Source organism: Elephas maximus, chromosome 16, assembly GCF_024166365.1.
Source record: "Elephas maximus indicus isolate mEleMax1 chromosome 16, mEleMax1 primary haplotype, whole genome shotgun sequence".
Taxonomy (NCBI): Eukaryota; Metazoa; Chordata; class Mammalia; order Proboscidea; family Elephantidae; genus Elephas; species Elephas maximus.
In genome coordinates this window covers 34,077,225-34,098,333 of record NC_064834.1, presented here as the reverse complement: position 1 = coordinate 34,098,333, position 21,109 = coordinate 34,077,225, and the positions used below count along the sequence as shown (strand labels likewise).

General features: G+C 39.3%; 1 protein-coding gene across 1 annotated transcript in view; it reads right to left on the bottom strand.

Moving 5' to 3' along the window:
• The window catches only part of PCDH15 (protocadherin related 15), a 999,309-nt gene that overhangs the window by 342,364 nt on the left and 635,836 nt on the right, over positions 1-21,109 (bottom strand). The window lies entirely within an intron of this gene.

Here is a 21,109-nt window from a genome sequence, read left to right as displayed (position 1 = left end):
GTGCTGGAGGCCAGGTAGAGACCAAAAACCAAACCCATTGCCATAAGTCGATTTTGACTCATAGCGATCCTACAGGGCAGAGTTTAAAAAAAAAAAAAAAAAAGCGAACCTGTTGCTGTTCAGTCAATTCTGACTCATAGCAACCCTATAGGCAGAGTAGAACTGCCCCATAGAGTTTCCAAGGAGTGCCTGGTGGATTTGAACTGCTGACCTTTTGGTTAGCAGCTGTAACTCCTAACCACTAGGCCACCAAGGTTTCCTAGGGAAGAGTGAAAAATAAACAAACAAACAAAAAAATGTTGCCCTCGAGTCAATTCTGACTCATAGAGAGTCTGTAAGGGCAGAGTAGAACCACTCCATAGAGAGCCTGTTGGATTTGAACTGTGGAACTTTTGGTTAGCAGCCAGAACTCTTGACCATGACGCCACCAAGGGTTTCCTAGGGAAGAGTAAGTAGGGTTTAAATAAGGGGATTATCAGTTCAGTCACATCTTGCTGATGGATAGAGTAAGATGAGGAATGAGAAATGACCATTTAATTTGGCAAAGGACTGGGCACTGGGACCATAAAAAGAGCTGTTTGAAGGAATTGATGTGATTGAAGTCTGAGTAATAAGAAGGAGAGTGACAAAGACTTTGTCAATTCAGTATGAACAATGTATTTAAGATGTTTTGTTGTGAAGAAAGTAACAGAAGCAGGTAAGGAGTTAGAGGGGTTTATGATATCAATAGAGTTTTTTTTTTTTATCTTTTTAATTGTGTTACAGGTGAAAGTTTATAGAACAAATTAGTTTCTCATTCAAAAATTTATATACAAGTGGTTTTGTGACATTAGTTGTAATCCCTGAAATGTGTCAGCACTCTCCCCCTTTCCCTTTCCACATTGGGTTCCCCGTGTCCATTTGTCCAGATTTCCTGTCTCTTGCTGCCTTCCCATCTTTGCATTTGGGCAGGTGTTGCCCATTTCATCTCCAATACTTGATTGAACTAAGAAGCACATTCCTTATGTGCATTATTGTTTGGTTTATACCCAAACCCACTGCCGAGGAGTCGATTCTGACTTGTAGCAACCCTATAGGACAGAGTAGAACTGCCTCATAGAGTATCCAAGGAGCGCCTGGCGTATTCAAACTGCGGACCTTTTGGTTAGCAGCCATAGCACTTAACCACTACGCCACCAGGGTTTCCAAAATTCCGTGATGCAGGCCTGTCTAATCTCTGGCTGAAAGATGGACTTCAGGAGTGGCTTCAGTTCTGAGTAAGCACGGTGTCCGGCAGCCATAGTCTTGGGGTTCCTCCAGTCTCTGTCACACCAGTAAGTCTGGTCTTTTTTTGTGAATTTAAATTTTGTTCTACATTATCTCCCACTCTCTGGGACCCTCTATTGTGATGCCTGTCAGAGCAGCAGGTGGTGGTAGCCAGGCACCATCTTGTTCTTCTAGGCTCAGGATGTTGGAGGCTGTGGTTCACCTGGTCGGTTAGTCCTTTCAACTGATATTTTCCTGGTCTCTTTCGTTTTCATCATTCTCCTTTGCTTTGAACTTGATGGGACCAATAGATGTATTTTAGATGGCCACTCACAAGCTTTAATACTCTGGATGCTACTCATCAAAGTAGGATGTAGGACATTTTTTTATGAACTATGTTCTGCCAATTGAGATAGATGTCCTCCCAGACCATGATCCCCAGCCCTCAGCCCCAGTAACTTGGTCCCTCAAGATGTTTGGATATGTCTAGGAAGTTTCTATCGCTTTGCCTTGGTCAAGTTGTGCTGACTTCACCTGTATTGTGTGTTGTCCTTCCTTTCACCAAAGTTAATACTTTTTTTTAAATAATTGTTTTGTCTTTAACTGGAAGATAGCATTGCAGGTTTGCATGCTGATAGAAAAGATCAGGTAATGCAAGTAATGTTAAGACGCAGGAAGTAGAGAGGGCAATACTGAGCAATGCCCTTGATTAACTCAAGCTGGAAAGGATCTAGTAGAATGTTAGAAGGGTCCTGTGTTTTGTGCTCTGCTGCCACGATCTTGAAATAATTTTGAATAAGGGTGCAGCATTTTCTTTTCACACTGGACCTTGAAAATTATGTGGCCTGCCCTGAGTGCTACCCAAAATGTGTTTCACAAATGATTGTCTTTCTGCAAAGTGGTTATTATGGACCATGATGAGATAATAAATTGAGAGTGTTTAGCAAATGTTAGAGCAACTTCAGAGAGTAATTTTATATTTCTTGAATCTAATAGTAAAAAACAAAAACAAACAAACAAAAAGACTGAGGTTGTGTTTTGTGTTTTACATTTCACTTTTCTAGTAATCATTTACCAGTGGCATAGCTTCCAGTGACACAGCAACACAAAAACCAACACAGTAAGATAAACACACTGCAAAAGACCTCTTTAAGTGTTAATTGGTGAACCAATTATTTTCCCCTTTGAATTTTTTGTTGATATCATGTGTCGTCACTAATGGAGGGCATGCTGATTAATAGACAATTAAAATTTTTGTTATTACTTATGGATTTTGATACCCATTATCTGGGGTCCCATATGTCCCATCAGACACTGGATGTAGTAAATCGTACCAATAGGTGTCAGTGATAAAATCTTTAAAAAAAAAGAATTTATTTCTTGAAAATTTGTAAAACATGAAGGCAACTCACAATGACTGCACATACATTTTATTCTAGTCTCATTCTTCTTACCTTCTTTTTTTTTTTTTTATTGTTTTCCATGAAACTTTTCAAAACATGGTACAATGCATTCTTCCTTATTGCAAAAGCAGTACTTACAGCCCAAATATATAAAGCCAAGGGATTTTTTGTCCCAGGAAATTACTACTAGAATGCATTCTTCATTACTGGAAAATTAGTACTTACATCCCAAGTGAACAAAACTAAAAACTAAAGGCGCATGAATCTCAGAAAAATTATCACTACTATGTAGTCTTCATTATAACAAAAGCAGTACTAACACCTAAGAAGAAGAAACAGCTTCCCAGAAATATTGCAGACCTGCTCACAGTGGTGCTTTCCACCTACTCTGCGTGGAAGCAATATTTGGGCCTTAAGACTGAATGTGGGGAAAGAATAACTTACAGGAATTAGAGCCTCTTGAAAAATATCACTGCAATGCATTATTCCTTATTGCAAAAGCATTACTTACTGTTCAGAAGCTAGAAAAGCAACCCCAAAAGATAGCACAGAAAAAACTAAAAGTAGAGCAGGGAGTCAGTAACACCTGGAAAAAGCGAATGACGTCAGGGAGAAAATGGCCCCTATGACTAAATGAAGACAAAACAAAAAAACAAACAAACAAACCTTTTGCCTTCGGGTCGATTCTGACTCATAGTGACCCTAAAGGACAGAGTAGAACTGCCCCACAGAGTTCCCAAGCAACACCTGGTGGGTCTGAACTGCCAACCTTTTGGTTAGCAGACCTAGCACTTAACCACTACACCGCCCGGGTTTCCGAATGAAGACTAGGAATAGCTTATTCTTGCAATAAGTACATTCTCAAGAGAACATAATAACTGGGATACATAGTGAGGCTTACCTAACTAAAATAAAGGCAAATCTGTCAAAAGTTTACAAAATACACACACCCAGGAGGCATCACCTAACACAATACTCATTTTACAGAATAATAAAGTTCCAACTCAAGATTCTTGAGTTTCACACATTTTAAAAGGCTCCCTCTCTGAGGATAAATTGTTAAAATTGGACTACCATCTTCTCAAAGAACTCCAGAGGCATAAAAAGTAGTTGGAATACATATGTCCCATGAGTCACCAAAGTGTTAAAGAGCAAAGGTGTCACTTTGACAACTAAGGTTTGTCTAACCTAAAAAAAAAAAAAAAAATTTTTTTTTAACCTAAGCCATGATATATTTCCAGTTGCTTCATTTGCTTGTGAGAACTGGACAATGAATAAAGAAGAATTGATACATTTTAATTATGGGGTTGGTGAAGAATATTGAATATACCATAAACTGCCAGAACAATGAACAAATATCTTGGAAGAAGTACAGTCAGAATGCTCTTTAGAAGTGGGGGTGGTGAGACTTCATTTGGCTTACTTTGGACATGTTAACAGGAGGCACCAGTCCCTAGAAAGTACATTATGGTTGGTAAAGTAGAAGATCAGCAAAAAAGAGGAAGATCCTCAAGGAAATGGATTAGCACAGTGACTACAAAAATGGGCTTAAACATAGAAGCAATTGTGAGGATGGCACAGGACCAGGTAGCATTTCGTTCTGTTGTATATAGGGTCGTTATGAGTTGGAACCAATTCGATGACACCTAACAACAATAACGGTAATAATATAAATATACACTTCACCACACAGGCTTTGAGAAGCACTGGCCTAGCGTGTAAGTGAAGGGACTAGTTTAGATAAGAAGGGGGTGTGTTAATTTTTTTAGGAGTGTTAATTTGTAATTACAGAAGAAAAAGCAAAGTATATGAGTACAGGTGCAAATAGATTGATAGATGGGGTAGTGTGAAACTAAGAAGAAGGATTGGAACTTAGAAAATAAGGCCTTGGTGATAAAAATGACAATGGAGATCACATGACAGAATTCTGTAAGACCAACAACTTCATTGCAAATATCTTCTTCCAACAAAATAAACTGTAACTATACACATGAACCTCACCATACACAGGAATCAAATTGACTACATAGGTGGAAAGAGACAATGGGAAAGCTCAGTATCATCAGTCAGAACAAGGCCAGGTGACAAATGTGGAACAGACCATTAATTGATCATATGCAAGCTCAAGAAGAAGCTGAAGAAAATTACAGCAAGTCCATGAGAGCCAAAGTATGACCTTGATTATATCCCACCTGAATTTAGAAACCATCTCAAGAATAGATTTGATGCATTGCACACTAGTGACTGAACACAAGATGAGTTGTGGGATGACATCAAGGATGTCATACATGAAGAAAGTAAAAGGTCATTAAAAAGAAAAGAAAGAAAAGACCAAAATGGATGTCATAAGAGACTCTGAAACTTACTCTTGAATGTACAGCAGCTAAAGAAAATGGAAAAAACAATGAAGTAAAAGAGCTAAACAAAAGATTTCAAAGGGTGGCCTGAGAAGACAGAGTAAAGAATTTCAATGAAATGTGCAAAGACCTAGAGTTAGAAAGTCAAAAAGGAAGAATCTGCTCAACATTTCACAAGCTGAAAGAACTGAAGAAAAAATTCAACCCTCAAGTTGCAATTTTGAAGGATTCTATGAGCAAAACATTGAATGATGCAGGAAGCATCAAAAGCAGATGGAAGAAATACGGAGTCACTTTACCAAAAAGAATTGATCCAAGTTCAGTGATTTCAGAAGGTGGATTATGATCAAGAGCTAAAGGTACTGAAGGAAGAAATCCAAGCTACACTGAGGCATGACAAAAAACAAGGTTCCAGGAATTGGCAGAATACCAATTGTGATATTTCAACAAACAGATGCATCACTAAAGATAGTCACTCATCTGTGTCAAGAAATTTTGAAGACAACTACCTGCCCAAAGGATTGTAAGAGATCCATTTTGTGCCTATTCCTAAGAAAGGTGATCCAAGAGAATGTGGAAATTATCGAACAATATCATTAATATCACACGGAAGTAAAATTTTTCTGAAGATAATTTAAAAGTGGTTGCAGCAGTAAATCGACAGGGAACTGCCAGAAATTCAAGCCGGATTCAGAAGAGGACATAGAACAAAGGATATCATTGCTGATGTTCAATGAATCTTGGCTGAAAGCAAAGACTAACATAAAAATGCCTACCTGTGTTTTATTGATTATGCAAAGACATTCAACAGTTTGGATCATAACAAATTATGGATAACATTGGGAAGAATGGGAATTCCAGAACACTTAACTGTGCTCATGTACAACCTGTACATAGACAAAGAGACAGTTGCTGAAACAGAACAAGGAGATACTCATGGTTAATATCAAGAAAGGTGTGTGTCAGTGTTGCATCCTTTCACCATACTTAATCTGTATGCTGATCAAATAATCTGAGAAGCTGAACTATGTGAAGAAGAACGTGCATCAGAATTGGAGGGAGATTCATTAACAACTTGTGATATGCAGATGACACAATCTTGCTTGTTTAAAGTGAAGAGTACTTGAAACACTTACTGTTGAAGATCAAAGACTACAGCTTTCATTCAATATGGATTACACCTCAACAGAAAGAAAAGAAAAATCCTCACAACTGGACCAATAAGCAGCACCATGATACACAGAGAAAACTTCAAAGTTGTCAAAGATTTAATTTTATTTGGACGCACATTCAACACCCGTGGAAGTAGCAGTCAAGAAATCAAACAACACATTGCATTGGGCACGTCTGCTGCAAAGGACCTCTTTAAAGTGTTAAAAAGCAAAGATGTCACTTTGACTACTAAGGTGCACCTGATCGAAGCCATGGTATTTTTCATTGCTCATATGAATGCAAAAGCTGACCAATAAACAATGAAGACCAGAGCAGAACTGATGCCTTTGAATTATGGTGTTGGTGAAGAAGAACAAACAAATCTGTCTTGGAAGAAGTACAGCCAGAATGCCCCTTAGAAGCTAGGATGGTGAGACTTCATCTCAAGTACTTCGGACATGTTATCAGGAGGGAACAGTCCCTGGAGAAGGACATCATGCTTGGTAAAGTATAGTGTCAGCAAAGCAGAGGAGGGCCCTCAATGAAATGGACTGGCACAGCGGCTACAACAATGGGCTCAAACATAGTAATGATTGTGGAAGTAGTGCAGGGCCAGGCAGTGTTTTGTTCTTTTGTGCATGGGGTGGCTCATGCACAAAAGAACAAACTCAACAGCTCCTAAGAACATATATAAATATATATACACACACACATAACATATATGTGTATATATACACACTTCATACCAAAAAAAAAAAAAAAAAGAAACCCATTGCCATTGAGTCAATTCTGACGAATAGCAACCCTATAGGACAGAAAGAATATAACTGCCCCTAGGGTTTCCAAGGAGCAGCTGGTAGATTTGAACTGCTGACTTTTGGTTAGCAGCCAAGCTCTTAACCACTGCACCACCATAGCTCCATTCATATAAAACATAAATTAGATTCTGGAAGTAGGTAGACAATATCAGCTTTGAATGTATTCCAACTTCCTTATCTACACTCAAAATGACCTTATTCTTTTGAGTTAATGTTAATGACTATAGAGCCACCTGGTATCTAGTGAAGGAAAAGATGAGAAAATAAATGTATTCCCACCACATGAACTGAAAATAAAAAGGAAAATTATTAAGACTCTATGCCTCACACTTATCAAAAATCCAGGTAACCTACTAAGCAAAATAAATCACATATTATAAAATTCTCAAGGAAATAAAAACCCAAACCCAGTGCCGTCGAGTTGATTCTGACTTATAGCGACCCTATAGGACAGAGAACTGCCCCATAGAGTTTCCAAGGAGCGCCTGGCGGATTCAAACTGCCAACCCTTTGGTTAGCAGCTGTAGCATATAACCACCACGCCACCAGGGTTTTCATCAGGGAAATAGTCAAATTTTAGTACAATCGGCCATGTTTATCTGCACAGTAATACATTAGAGGATCAGCATGCTAAAAGAAAAGCTTCTTTGATGACAAAAGGGTGAAGATTCAAATGAATTATCCAAAGTGATCCTCATAAATTCCACTGTGTAGCCATGGTGCAAGGCTTATGATTCACGGATGCTCTACCTGCCCCAGCTATGAAGCATTCATGAATCATAAGCTCTTGTATCATCTGCAGAGGAAAAAAAAAAAAATTCACCCCACTTTATAAGAAAAACTCATTAAAAAAAAAAAGGAAACAGAAAACTCAAAACTTCTAGAACATTTCAAAGATGTCAGAGAAACAAATTAACATCTCTAACAGGAGCTGTTAATGCGTAGAGGCATGTTTTAAGATAATTTGGTTTTAATTCAAGCTGTTCTGGAAATGGATAAATTCTGTAGTGAGATTAGGCAGCATGATTTTTTCTTCAGGACAAAAAATAATGCCTTGAGGCATGTAGCTTAAATTCCAGATTTTTGAAACTATATTAAAAAAAAAAAATTAGAAGAACAGGTAAAGATTAAAAGAGAACACCTAATATAAGCTGACAAAGCACTCTTTTCCATTTTTACCAGGGTAGCTCATTAGTAAAGTATATGACTGTTTCTAAGGTAATCAGAGGTCACAACATCCAATTTCTTAGTGTGGTTCTCACTTTTCTCTATTTTCTCCTGCTATTTGTGTCTTTACTGGTTTACCCACTGTTGTACTTTCCAGCAAGCAAAAAGCAGGAAAAGGAAAGATGATCAAACTGTCAGAGTCAGTCAGCTCACCAATAGGTGGAAACAAGTTTAAAATGGTTCTCTGATGTCAGTGGGCATTATCTGCAGAATATTTTTCTTTACTTTTATGAAGAATCAAGAAGCAACCAAAAGGAAACAAAATCAATGGTGAGAAGCAGATACTAGAAAAAAAATAATTAGCCTTGTGGTCAGATATAATCTGCTGTTGAAGGGACTGTATATTTGTGCAAGAGTTATTGCAAACCTCAGTTCTTATGAAAGGCAGCATAGGATAGTAGTTAGCATGGGGACTTTAAGGTAAGAATTTGAGTTAGAATTCCAACTCTGCAATGGATTTCTCTTTGACTTTGGAAAATTACTTCATCACATTGTTGGAAGTATTAAAGATGATAAAGATTGCAAGTGCTTAGCATATAGCTCCAGGCTTACAGTAGTATTCAATTAAAATTAGGTGTTCATGATATTAATATCGTTCGCTTAACTAGGCAACCCAAAAGAAAACATCTAAAAATTATATACAAAAGGAAAGGAGAAGGGAATCAAAATGATTCACTACAAAAAAAAAAAAAAAAAAAAAAAAAACACAAATAATGGCAATATTAGATGATCTGAGGAATGAAAAAGGCATAAGACACACATACCTGCATACACACACACACAAAACAAATAGCAAAATACCAGACATAAGTCCTTTATTGGTAATTTCATAAAATGTAAATGGATTAAACTCTCCAACCAAAAGTCAGAGAGTGGCAGAATAGATTAAAAAAACCAAGGTTCACCTGTATGCTGTCTGCAAGAAACGTATCTTAGCCCAAGCAGAAAACGAAAGAATGAGAAAAAAATATTCCATGCAAATAGTAACCAAAAGTGAGTTGGAGTACCTATATTGATATCAGACACAATTGACTTTATGTCAAAATCTGTTACAAGAGACAATGATATATCATTATATCACATATGTTGTTGTTGTTAGGTGCCATCAAGTCGGATCTGACTCAGAGCTATCCTATGCACAACAGAATGAAACACTGCCCGGTCCTGTGCCATCCTCATAAATCACTGTTTTGCTTGAGCTCATTGTTGGAGCCACTGTGTCAATCCACCTTGTTGAGGGTCTTCCTCTTTTCAGCTACCCCAGTACTCTGCCAAGCATGATGTCCTTCTCCAGGGACTCATCCCTCCTGACAACATGTCCAAAGTATGTAAGATGCAGTCTCGCCATCCTTGCTTCTAAGGAGCATTCTGGTTGTACTTCTTCCAAAACAGATTAGTTCGTTCTTTTGGCAGTTCATGGTACAGTCAATATTCTTCACCAACACCACAATTCAAAGGCGTCAATTCTTCTTCAGTCTTTCTTATTCAATGTCCAGCTTTTACATGCATATGATGTGATTGAAAATACCATGGCTTCGGTCAGGCGCACCTTAGTCTTCAAGGTGACACGTTTGCTTTTCAACACTTTAAAGAGGTCCTTTGCAGCAGATTTGCCCAATGCAATGCGTCATTTGATTTCTTGACTGCTGCTTCCATGGCCGTTGATTGTGGATCCAAGTAAAATGAAATCCTTGACAACTTCAATCTTTTCTCCATTTATCATGATGTTGCTCATTGGTCCAGTTGTGAGGATTTTTGTTTTCTTTACGTTGAGGTGGAATCCATACTGAAGGCTGTGGTCTTTGATCTTCATTAGTAAGTGCTTCAAGTCCTCTTCACTTTCAGCAAGCAAGGTTGTGTCATCTGCATAACACAGGTTGTTAATGAGTCTTCCTCCAATCCTGATGCCCCATTCTTCTTCATATAGTCCAGCATCTCGTATTATTTGTTCAGCATACAGATTGAATAGGTATGGTGAGAGAATACAACCTTGACACACACCTTTCCTGACTTTAAACCAATCGGTATCCCCTTGTTCTGTCCGAACAACTGCCTCTTGGTCTATGTAAAGGTTCCTCATGAGCACAATTAAGTGTTCTGGAATTCCTGTTCTTTGCAAAGTTATCCATAATTTGTTATGATCCACACAGTCGAATGCCTTTGCATAGTCAATAAAACACAGGTAAACATCCTTCTGGAATTCTCTGCTTTCAGCCAGGATCCATCTGACATCAGCAATGATATCCCTGATTCCATGTCCTCTTCTGAAACCAGCCTGAATTTCTGGCAATTCCCTGTCGATGTACTGCTGCAGCTGATTTTGGATGATCTTCAGCAAAATTTTGCTTGCATATGATATTAATATTGTTCTATAATTTCCACATTCGGTTGGACCACCTTTCTTGGGAACGTATAATATATAGACATTATTCCAAAAAAGGAATAACAATTATAAATATATATATACCTAACATCAGAGCCCCAACATATATAATGTAAAAATTGAAAGAATTGAAGGTAGCAATAGACGACTCTACAATAATAGTTGAAGTTTTCAATATACCACTTTTGATAATGGACAGAACAGGAGGGTTTTTTTTTTTCTTGTGACTTAATTTCCCCATTTGTAAAACTGGGAAAATGACAATAGCAGAAATCATGTAAACTTTTTTTTATGGTATTAAATTAGCTAACTTATGTGCGTTAAAATTCATTATTGTTAAATATATTGGTAACATCTTCCTATGGGAAATAGGGCAGACAGCCCCACCCTACTGACACCAAGCTTGGCCATGTGACTTGTGGTACCATTTGCATATATGAGGATTATGTACTCTTAACCTATTAACTCACGTGTAGCCATATGATTTGCTTCAGCCAATGAAATATGGACAGATATTACATGCAACACTTCTGGGCAAAAGCTAAGAACCAACTTTCTTTTTAGCCCTGCTTCCCCTCTGTACAGTGAACATTCATTGTCCTCAGTCAAAAGATCAGCCAAGTTCTAGATAGGGGCTCTTTCATCAGCCTAGGCTGTAGAGTGAAGACAGAATACAACACAGCCAATGCCAACGTACACTGGGCATAGAATTAAAAATTTGGGATATATGTTAAAGCAGCAAAAAAGTGGACTATGTCATAACAAACAATCAAAAATATATGTCAGTAGTTGCAAGAGAGAGGTGGGTGATGAGGAAACTGCTGTTGGATATGGTAATGATGGAAAACGATGCTAGGCAGTGATAAATCCTTTTGTGAAATTGTTGTCTGCGATAACTTGGAAGTCAAATGGTGTACCAAAAGAACCTACAGCTCTTTGCATCATACTTATCTATGTAATTTTGTGTGCCACCTGTGGGAGGATTATACATCCAAACTGTGATTAACCCAGAAATGATCTTGTGATTTGGCTTGATGGGTGGAACATGGGCAAAAGTGTCCTGCGTTATTCTGGGAGAAGCATTATAAGCCAGTTTATGATTTATTGTGCCTCTCTTTTTCCTGGGGCCAGAGAATACCTTTTTCTCAGGTACAGGCTGCTTCATCACTCTGAAATGGAGTGAAAATGATGAAGAACGAACCTGGAGCTGATCTGTGATGAACATGCTGTGTAGGTAACAAAAACATTTGTTAACTTGTAAATCACTTAGAGTTTAAGTGTGTGTGTTTGCACATGCACAAGTGTGCATGCATATAGATATCCTTATTAACACAATAAGCAAAGAAGTTAAACAGTTCCTGACTCAATACTAAGTGTCATATACACGTTAGCAATTATTATTTTATGATGATGGAGATCATGAGATGATGCTTGATGACATAAGGAGATTTCATTTCATGTGTAAGAAAGAAGGGTTACCCTAATGGTGGTGTGGGTTGGGTCAATTAGCCCAAGGGAATATGAACCATGTGTAAGGATAATTTGAAAGGAAATAATGGTTCTGCAAAAATAAGAGAAATCTAAGACTTGCTGTATTTGAGTACACACAGTTCCCTTGGTAGCACTAACTCATCTGTAGTGTAATTAAAATCGATTAAAATTTCAGAAGAACAAAGATGGTGAGAACTGTTAGAGTCAAACATCTTAGTAATTTAAATACTTGTGGAAATTGTCTCCATACTCAGTGGTGTGCTGGTAAATGCTTAACAATAGACTCTGGAGTGTGTATGTGTGTATGTGTGCATGTGTGTATACTAATTTGTAGCATTTGCCAATTTCTGTGGCATAAATTGTCCCATTATGACCAATTTCAAGGAACCTATGTGATGCTGCTGAACATAGAGTTGGGAAGCAATGCACATAATCAGCTCTCATGATTCCTATGGAACCTGGCTCCAGCACAACATTGTAACAGGTTTCACTCGTAGATCAGGACAATATATCAACATACTTCTGTGCAAGATTCAGAGGAAAAAAATCCACCTAATACTGACCCTAATCAGCATAAGAGGTTTGCAAAAGCAGAGGTCCCATTTTCATCCACTAAATACTATCAATACAACAGCCAGACAAATCAGTATTAATACACTGAGGATAATCACAACCTCCCAAATAATTTTTGGATAGGATGAGAGTGAGGGATGAAGGGAGAAACAAGGATTGTTGTCTGAAAAGCAACCACTTTGAGATCAGTCAAAACAGAGTATTTTGAGTGCAGTCACCTGTTATCTTTGTAAATGGTTCCCTACAAATCCCATCTTTCTAAAGTCAGCAGTAAGTGAGCAGTGGGCGCTGCTACATGTGTGAAAAGGATGAGGAGGCAGCCTGAAGTACCGCTAATGCATCCTCTTATTAGAAGTCTTTGGAAGAGTAATTTGATGGAAGCTTTTCAACTTTTAGGTCACCAGTTCAAATTCAATCTCAGTTGATCTTGAACAAAAGTGGGTGGTTTGTGTCTTTTATGTCATCCTAGTTCTTCCTATTAGAGACTGCCACAGTAATTTGCACCTTTTCTATTGCTTCTACCAGAAGTATAAAGGGTGAATAGAAATGCCATTTCAAGTATTTTCTCAGCCATTGTATCAGAGAAATTTGAGATATGAAAAAGGCCAACTCCTTTTCATCTTTAACTCACAGGTAGAATTATTCTCCCATAATACGGTTCCTAGATCTTTCTGGGGTTTATTGAGATTAAACCTGAGCCATCATACAAGTGAAACTAGGCCTTTTCTCACAGAAAAAATAAATTATATAAAGGCACATTCTTAGAGAATACTTAAAAGTAAAACACTTAAAATTTCTTGTCTCAAACCTTACCAATCTAAGACTTTTTTTTTCTTTCCTTTCTCTAATTATCCTTTCATTTTGTTTCAATAAATGAATCACAAGTTTAGTAAAGAGATTTTCATTTATAAATGTTCATATTGGTTTTCCATTCTTATCAGTATAATACTTTGACTAGCTTGTTCTCCCTCCTGAAGACTGTAGGACTTATTTCATAGTCTCTCTTTTATTTTTCCATTAAATCCCCAACATTTTCTTACTACTAATACATCCATGTCCATACAATTTTGTTTCTCATATACTTTAATATTAAATGAACAACAAAACCGAACTCTCACTAGTAACCTGGAGAAAAGTAAACACATAGATCCTGGAGCAGAGGCACAGAAAAATATCTGGTAACGCCAGTCAAAATTTTGGCAGCCATACAAAATCAGTGGAATGCAATGGAAAGAGCTTCCTTTTGGAAATTAAGAGGACCAAATCAACTAATCTTACTCAGTTACTTTCTATGGGGTTCATGTTCTGCATCTGGAAAATGAGGGTCATGTGTTTGATTATTTTTATATCCTTCCTAATACAAATATTCTACAGAATCTTCACTTTTACTTCAGCAGGATTTGAGTGCAAGGGCATAAGTATTAAAATGGCATTTGAGTGAGATGTCACTATGCCTTATACCACTTCACCTGATGCTAAGAATTAATGCTGGCTTTTGTCACATTCAAGTCCTTCCTAACCTGAATTCTTCTAATCCTAAATTCTCACATCAGAAACTTCTCTGTCCTCTGAACACCCATAGGCAAAAAAAAAACACATTAGTTCATGTTGCTTAATGATTTTTACAGCTAGTGACAGTTATTGACTCTATGCAGTACAACATGAAGATGCATATACAAAAATAATGCATATACAAAGAGAGATATATACACATACATATATATATATATAAAAAAATGCATACATATATCTAGAGAGAGAGAGAGCATGAGATTTATCTCAAGGAAATGGTTCATGTGTTTGTACAGGTTGACAGGTCCCAAGTCCGTGGGTCAGGTGTCAGGCTAGAGTCAAGCTGGAGGTTACTCCTGACTCACACAGCTACAGGGGCCGACAAACCCAAGATTGGCAGTTCAGACAGCAGGCTGCTAGCTCACAGGTTATGGAGGCTGACAAATCCCAAGAGCCGGAAACTAAATGATAGTGAGCAAGATGCAGGACCCAGAGCAAACAAAAGCCAGCAAGCTTTGCCAGAATGTCCATATATATTGGATGCAGGTCACACCCTGAGGAAACTCTGCTTACAATTCATTGTCTGATTACAATTCATTGTCAGATCGCATCATGGAGGTGATTACATTATATCAGAAAATGGAGAATAACTACATCTTTACATAACTGCCAAACTACATCATTACATAACTGCCAAACCACTGAGAAACATGGCTCAGCCAAGTTGACACAGAACTTTAACCATCACAGTCAACCCCTTGTCAACTTGACACATATACCTGTACCCACTGCCATTGAGTCAATTCCAACTCATAGCAACCCTATATGACAGAGTAGAACTGCTCCATAGAGTTTCCAAGGAGCTTCTGTTAGATTCAAACTGCTGACCTTTTTTGGTTAGCAGCTATAGCACTTAACCAGTATGTGACCAGGATTTCCAAAAAGTCTAAATCTTATCCTCTGGGCAATTCAGAGCATTTTAGAAAGACTACCTGTTGTGTCGATTCCGACTCATAGCAACCCTACAGGATAGGGTAGAACTGCTCCACAGAGTTTCCAAGGAGTGACTGGTGGATTCAAACTGCTGATATTTTGGTTAGCAGCCATAGCACTTAACCACTACATCACCAGGGTTTCCTTGGTACATGTACCCACCTCCTTAAACCATACACAATCTCTACGTAAAGACAATTACAAAGTCATACTTGCACCTAACGTGACAGAGCTAATATGTGCACAACCGAAAATGCACTGGCCATATTTATACCTTATATTTTATAAGTGAAGAAAACAAAAATATTTGATGCACACATAAAAGGAAAGAATACTTATAACAATTACAATCCTCATTTCTGAAACTGGTCATGTGGTTGTAACTGGCATTAGAACTACTTTCTTCCACCATTCATTCTGTTTTCCCTTTCCCCTCGGCAAGCACCTCAGCTGGCCGTGGCTCTTTGCCTGGTAGGGTGACCCAAACCTTCATTCTGGAAAGGCCTAGGACATTAGTAGTCATGTTGGAATTGGGTTGCTGTAGTTTTCCTTTGGCTTTAATCACAGGGCATGGTACTACTAAGAGGCATCCTAAGGCATCTCTTGTATTCCGGACAAGCCTTTCTTTACTTCCATTATGTAATATCAATTTGATACCCCCTTGGGAATCAGGATCAATCATACCAGCCAATACAGTAACTTCCTTCTCTGTCTGTTGATCCAGAGGCATGAGGAGCCCAAAGTGGCTGGGTGGCATTCTTAACTTCCAGTTCAATGGAATTATATTGTGTTTCCTGATGGAAGCATTCTTCTCTTTTGAACTAAGACCTGTAGACCGGCAAAACATAGGGTCACAGGGAAGAAAGCCAAACTTTTGGAAGTGGGTCACCAGGGGTAATAGTATGTGATGCCACTCCCATTTTCACTCCTCGATCCCTGGACCCATGAATTCTGGCTATGGAAGAAATAGTGCCAGTGCCATATACTGGATGCTGGTTTAGGGCATATACAGCCTCCTGGAAAACAACGCCCGAACTTGCAAGGTATTGCCACAAAGCTGGCACCATAATTGTGTCTTTAGATGGCCATTCCAATTGGCTCAGGATGCCAGGTTGCTTCAGGATGATGGGGAACATAGTAAGACAAATGAATTCCATGAGCATGGGTCCACTGCCACACTTCATTTGCTGTGAATTGAGTCCCTTGATCCAAGGAGATGCTGTGTGGGATAACATGATGGGGGATAAGGCATTCTGTAAGCCCAAAGAGAGTAATTTTGGCAGAAGCATTGTGGGCAGGGAATGCAAATCCGTATCCAGGGTAAGTGCCTATCCCAATAAGAACAAAATGCTGCCCTTTTCATGATGGGAGTGGCCCAATGTAATCAACCTGCCACCAGGTTGCTGGCTGATCACCTGGAGGAATTGTGCCATATTGGGTACTCAGTGTTAGTCTCTGCTGCTGGCAGACTGGGCACTCAACAGTGGCTGTAGTCAAGTCAGCCTTCATGAGTGTAAGTTTATGTTGCTGAGCCTATGAATAACCTCCATGCCTGCCACCAGGGCCACTTTTTTCATGAACTCATTGGGTAATGACAGGAGTGGCTGGGAAAAGAGGATGGCTGGTTTCCACAGAACTTGTCATCCTATCCACTTGATTGTTAACATCCTCCTCTGCTGAGCACACACTTTGGTGAACATTCACATGAGACACAGATATGCTGATTCTTGGGCCCTTCAGAGAATTCTATCTACATACCTCGTCCCCATACTTCCTTGTTTCCAATTTTCCAGTCATATTCCTTACAAGTCCCTGACCATCTAGCCAAACCATTGACTGTAGCCCATGAATCAGTATACAATAGCACATCTGGCCATTTCACCTTCCAAGCAAAGTGAACAAGCAGGTGCGGTGCTTGAAGTTCTGTCCATTGAGAGGGTTTCACCACTGTCCGCTTTCAAGTGGTGCCGGCATTTTGCACAGAGCCATGCGTAAACCAGGTGAGAGTTTTCTCTTTCTCAGTCAAGTGATCGTAAGGAACTCCCCATGAGGCCATAGACGCAGACTGGGAGAGGGCAGGTAGTGTGACAGGAGTGGAGACCGTGAGCATTTTCACCACTTCCTCATGCAACTTACTTGTGTGTGCCTTCAGGTCTTGCTTGGACCCAATCTTGAATATACCAGGTCTATGTTTTTGTTTTTTTTATGTAATGATAGAGTACCGCTGTGTACATCCAACTTTACGGCTCTGTGAGTTAGATAACAGCCAGCTCACGATGCGCAGCTCAGGCCGCATGGTGATTTGGTGGCCCATGGTTAAGTGTTTGGTCTCTACTGAGGCCCCGTAACAAGCCCAAAGCTGTTTCTCAAAAGAAGAGTAGTTACCTGCAGAGGATGGCAGGGCTTTGCTCACACATCCTAAGGGTATGCACTGTTATTCACCAACAGAGGCCTACCAAAGACTCTAAACAGCTTCTCTATCTGCCACTGACACTCTAAGCACCATTGGATGAGCTTGTTTACATGGCCCAAGTGGCAGAGCAGCCTGCATGGTAGCCTGAACCTGTTGCAGAGCCTTCTTTTGTTCTGGACCCCACCCAAAACTAGCAGCTTTTTGAGTCACTTGATAAATATTCCATAGTAGCGCATCCAAATGAGGGATATGCTGCTTTCAAAATCCAAAGAGGTCCACCAGGGATTGTACCTCCTTTTTAGTTGTGGGTGTGGCCAGATGCAATAACTTATTCTTTACTTTAGAAGGAATATTTTGACATGTCTCACACCACTGAGCTCCTAGAAATTTCACTGAGGTGAAAGACACCTGAATTTTGGTTGAATTAATTTCCCACCATCTATTATACAAATGTTTCACCAATAAATCCAGAGTCATTGACACTTCTTCCTTACTAGGTTCAATCAGCATAATGTCATCAATGTAATCAACCAGTGTTATGGAAGTTGTGTCCCCCCAAAATATCTATCAACTTGGCTAGGCCATGATTCCCAGTATTGTGTGATTGTCTACCATTTTGTCATCTGATGTGATTTTCCTATGTGTTGTAAATCCTGTCTCTATGATGTTAATGAGGCAGGATTAGAGGCTGTTATATTAATGAGGAAGAACTCAATCTACAAGATTAGGTTGTGTCTTAAGTCAATCTCTTTTTAGATATAAAAGAGAGAAGGGAGCAGAGGGACGGAGGGACCTCATACCACCAAGAAAGTAGTGCCAGGGGCAGAGCACTTCCTTTGAACCCAAGATCCCTGCACTGAGAAGCTACTAAACCAGAGAAAGATTGATGACAAGGACCTTCCCCCAGAGCCAAAAGAGAGAGAAAACCTTCCCACTGAAGCTGGTGCCCTGAATTTAGACTTCTAGCCTACTAGATTGTGAGAGAATAAACTTCTGTTTTTTGAAGTCATCCACTTGTGGTTTTTCTGTTTTAGCAGTACTAGATAACTAAGACAGAATTTGGTAATGAGAGTGGGGTGCTGCTCTAACAAAAATCTAAAATGTGAAAGCAGTTTTGAAACTGTGAATGCTTAGAGGCTGGAAGAGTTTCAACGTGTCTCATAGTAAAAGCCTAGATTGCCTTGAAGAGGCTATTGGTGGAATTACAGGCATCAGAGAATTCTGATGAGGACTCAAGAAAATAAAGAGAGCTGTTACACTGGTAATGGTGCAGATGGCAAGAAGCAGCAGCAGAGAAACTGCAGCAGCAGAGAAAAGGCAGTAGCAGAACCAGGATACCAGAGTGAGAAGAGACTGGAGCCAAGCTATGGAGTGAGAAAGCTGAGTACCTTTGCCCAGGAAGCTTTCTGATGGAGTGGGGCTCCTCTGAGCACTTACCAGTGGAGCTAGAATTGCCAACCTGTGGAACAAGACAGCTGAGTGCCTTCCAGCTGAAGTTTACCAGTGGAGTGGGGTGCCTCCAGGCACTTATTGGTAGAGCTAAAGATCTTTGGAACACTTGTCCCAGCAGGTTAGACTCAGGTGACAAGGTCCAAAGGGCCGAGAGGCCAAGCAACCAGAAAGCAGAAGCTGAAGAGATAAGGAACACAGGAAGCTGAGCTACCTTGGTCTCAAAGGGTAGAGTCCTCACTCAGATGGTCTAGGAGAATGGTGCCCAGGGAGCAGAGTTGTTGCTCTTGTGGGCCTGGAAGGTGGAGTTGAAGCCCAGGGCTGAGGGGTCTCCATTAAGAATTTGGAGAGTATGGCCAATACTTAGAGTCTGGAAGGCAGGGCTATTGTGTCAATTGTCTCAGAGAGCAGAGGATTATTTTCAAGACTTAAGGGCTAATGTAATGGCTTCTACTGACTTGCTTGGTGCCTGTTATCCCTTCTTTCCCCCCAATTTCTCCCATTTGTAACGGAAATGTCTAGTTTGTACCTGTCCTACCATTGTACTTTAGAAGAAGATAACTTGTATTCTAGATTTCCTGGATGAAGAGGAATTTTTGGATTTTGGACATGAAGTTGAATTAAGACCTTTAAAAAAAATTTTTTTTTTTTTTTTTTATGATATAATGTAGTGAAAGTGTTTTACACGTAGCAAGGACTTGAATTTTGGGGGGCCAAAGGGTTGAATGTTATGGATTGAAAATGTGTCCCCCAAAAGGTGTGTCAATTTGGCTAGGCCATGATTCCCAGTATTGTGTGATTGTCTATCATTTTGTCTTTTGATATGATTTTCCTATGTGATGTAAATCCTGCCTCTATGATTTAATGAAGCAGGATTAGAGGTAGTTACGTTCATGAGGCAGAACTCAAACTACAAGATTAGGTTGTGTCTTAAATCAATCTCTTTTTAGATATAAAAGAGAGAAGTGAGCAAAGAGATAGGGGGACCTCATACCACCAAGAAAGTAGTGCCAGGAGCAGAGTGCGTCCTTTGACCCAAGATCCCTGCAATGAGAAACTCCTAGACCAGGGAAAGATTGATGACAAGGACCTTCCTCCACAGCTGACAGAGAAAGAATGTCTTCTCCTGGAGCTGGCACCATGAATTCAGGCTTCTATCCTATTAGACTGTGAAAGACTAAACTTCTGTTTGATAAAGTTATCCACTTGAGGTTTTTGGTATAGCAGCACTAGATAAGACAACCAGTATGACTTCTTATGGAAAGGAAAGGTGATCAATATCCCTGTGGACTAAATTACAATGTAGGGCTGGAGAGTTGATATAGCTCTGAAGTAGGACAGTGTAGGTGTGTTGATGGCCTTGGCAGCTGAAGGCAAACTGCTTCTGCTGTTCATTTGAAACCAGAAACAAGTAAAAGGCATGGGCTAATTTATAGCTTCATACCAGATACCAGCAGACACATTAATTTGTTCAGGAAATGAAACCACGTCTGGAACAGCAGCTGCTTTGGCAGTGTATGTAATACAACTTAAAGCTGCATATTCAGTCAAAGATACAGCTCTCCCTGCCCAAATATGCTTTGGTTAGGGGGGCCTATAAATAGTAAAAATCTAACCATGATTTTGCAAGTAATTTATATGCCTATGAATATCAAGCTGCTAATGGAAATATCAGCTAAACCCATATCCATCATTCAAAAGAATAAAGTGAGGCACACCAATTATAAGATTTGTTCATAGCCACAGACTGAAGTATAGTCCGTTTCAAAATTAGAATACCCACCATCAGCCTTTCAGACTAAGGTTGTTTATCCTATACAACACTGCAGCAAAATTAAATCCTACTGGGGCAAAGAAACTCGAGGCAGAAAGTAATAGCCAGCTGCCGATTTTTTGGATGTAAAGTACAAAATATTCAAGTGTATGTTTCTAATACTTTCATTCTCTTCTGTAATGATTGCAGCTAATCCCTACCTGACAAACATTAGTTCTTCAATTGTGGCAATCAATAGAATAGATTAGCTGTGAAAACCTTCCATCTATATTACCCCTGCCTTCCTTTCCAGATGGAATTTTCATTCATTATAGTGTAA